The sequence below is a fragment of the Schistocerca americana genome, unplaced genomic scaffold (genome assembly GCF_021461395.2).
Source record: "Schistocerca americana isolate TAMUIC-IGC-003095 unplaced genomic scaffold, iqSchAmer2.1 HiC_scaffold_78, whole genome shotgun sequence".
In the NCBI taxonomy this organism is placed as follows: domain Eukaryota; kingdom Metazoa; phylum Arthropoda; class Insecta; order Orthoptera; family Acrididae; genus Schistocerca; species Schistocerca americana.
This window is the reverse complement of record NW_025726544.1, coordinates 349,831-352,521: the sequence shown is the minus strand read 5'-3', so window position 1 is coordinate 352,521 and position 2,691 is coordinate 349,831.

Below are 2,691 nucleotides of genomic sequence, written 5' to 3'. Positions count from 1 at the left end.
TGTTCGAGCAGAAGATCGCCAGGGTGGCGCCAACTGCCAGCGTCAGGACTGCTGGCAATAATCTCTACCGGCTCCTCACGACTTCTGCTGAGGACTACCGTGCAGTCATGGAGGTCATCTGCAAAGATGGCCTCCATTGCTACACGCACCCATCGGAGCCACTCAAACTGCTGAAGGTGGTGTTCCGCCGCCTCCCCCTCCAGTTTGGGGCGGATTATCTACGCGAAGAACTGGAGGACATGGGCTTCGGCATCCGACACACGGGGCTCATGAACTCCCCACGCACCCACCGACCAATGCCGCTGTACCTGGTTGTCCTTGTTGACAACCTGGAAAATCGCAAGATTTTCCAGGTGCAGCGGGTTGGGCGGGTCGATGTCGCAGTGGAGCCACTGAGGGCCAAGGGCAGGAGGGCCCAGTGTTTCTCCTGCCAACGGCTCGACCATGTGTCGCGCTATTGTTCGATGCCGCCCCGCTGTGTCAAGTGCGGGGCCCAGCATCAGAGCAAGGAATGCCCACTCCCGCGAGAGGACAAACCGACGTGCTGCAACTGCAGTGGCGCGCACGTTGCGAGCTACCGGGGATGTCCGGCCTTCCAACGTGGCCGCCAGCAGCATCGCGGCCGGGCTACCCCTTCCCGCAAGGTGCAGCCTGGCACCAGCTTCGCTGATGCCGCCAAGGGGGGGGCGCCCGCCCCCTCTACTCAGCGGCCTGCTGCCTCTGATGGCGCTGCGCTGCAGCAGCCTGCCCCGTCAGATGTGGCTGCTCCCCCTGCACCCGCGCCTTCCGCACCGGCTGCTTCCCCCCGCCGGCGCCGCCGACGGCCGCGGCGCACCGCCCCTGCGGCGGAACGTCCGGCCACTGCTGCCCCGCGACAGCGGTCTGCCCCTCGGGCTGTGCCGCTGCAAACATCACCTCCTGCGGTCCCACCGCAGCCTGCTGTTCCTGCCTTGGAGGCCGCCCCAGAGGTCCCCACGGCCCCTGATGCAGCTGAGCTCCGCACGCTTTTGCGTTCGTTGAGCCAGCTGCTCGAGCAGCTGCCGGTGTTAGTCACTGCCGTCACGTCCGCCCTCCAGGCCGGCGTTGTTCCTGCGGACCGCCATGGAAAATGAGCATATACATGGGCTCACCGTGTGCGGCTTTAACGCACGCGGCTTAGTTCCCCAACAAGGGGAATTCCGTCAATTCCTCCGAGATGAGGCGATAGACATCTGCCTCGTCTGTGAGACGTTTCTTAAACCTGGCGTGGCCGTCGGTGTGGCGAACTATCGCTGCTACCGCACCGACCGGCCCACCCATGGTGGAGGCACTGCCATATATGTGAAAAACTCACTGAAGCACCATGCTGTCCTGCTGCCGCCTCTAGCTGCGGTGGAGGCCACTGGGGTGGCTGTCACCACCACAGCTGGTGTCATTACCTTCATCGCTGTCTACAGGCCACCAAGGGGCCATCTCCTGGAGGCCGATCTTGATGCCCTCCTAACGCTGCGTGGGAAACTTTTCATTGCGGGTGACTTAAATGCCAAGAGCCCGCAATGGAATTCTCGAGTCACCAATGTCAGCGGGCGACGCCTTCTCCGCGTCACTCAACGCCACGGCGCTCTAGTTCTGGGTCCATTTGACCATACATTCTTTCCCAACAGAGGCCAGCCCGACGTGCTTGACGTCGCAGTCCTGAAAGGCGTCGGGCACTTTACGTCGGCTACTGTCCGCTGCGCCCTGTCATCTGACCACCTTCCGGTGGTCTACGATATGGACGTTGTCGGCGCCTCCCTGCCGCCTGCTCGCCGCACCTTCCGCGGAATTGACGAAGCCAGATTCCAAGCCGAACTGCTCGGCCGCTTTGAAGATGCCCCAGATCCTGCCCTGGAGGGGGCCGATGCTGCGCTGGCCTTTTTCACGCGGCACACCCTTAGCGCTGCTGCCGCTGCATCTCCCCGACAGCCGCGGCGGCCCCGAGAGATGTCTCGGCAGCTTCCTCCGCACATACTGGAGGCTATAACGGCCAAAAACCGCCTCTTTCGCGAGTGGCAACTCACTAGGCAGCCTGAGACCAAGCGTCGCCTCAATCGGGCACGGCGCGAAATCCGGGCCGCCATCGACCAACACCGAAACCGTGACTGGGCTGGCCTTGTGGCCACCCTGAACACGACTGATGGGAGTGCCTGGCGGACCGCCAAGCGCTTCCTCCGCCGCCATCAGCCTGTTCCTCCGCTCCATGTCGGCGGCGACGTTGTCTGCGCCCCGGACGCCAAGGCCAACGCACTCGCAGACGTGTTCGCCGACAACTTCCGACCGGTCGCGGATGTTTTCGACGCCGAACACGTCCAACTCGTGGAAAACCACCTACCAGTTTTCCTCGCCGCCAGGGCCGCTGATGATGTGATCACGCCCGTCACAGCTGAAGAGGTTGGACTCCAGCTCCGCCGCCTCAACCCGAAGAAGGCAGGTGGCTCTGATGGAGTCACAAACCACCTCCTGCGGCTATTGCCGCCGGCACTCTATCAGCCACTAGCGGACACTTTTAACTGTGTCCTCAGCTCCGGGATCTACCCTTCCGCGTGGAAACACGCGGAAGTGGTGGCTATCCCAAAGGCCGGCAAGGATCCGCGCCAGGTGGAGCATTACCGGCCGATCAGCCTGCTCCCGTCTCTCTCCAAGATTTTTGAGAGATTGTACGTGGAGCGGCTG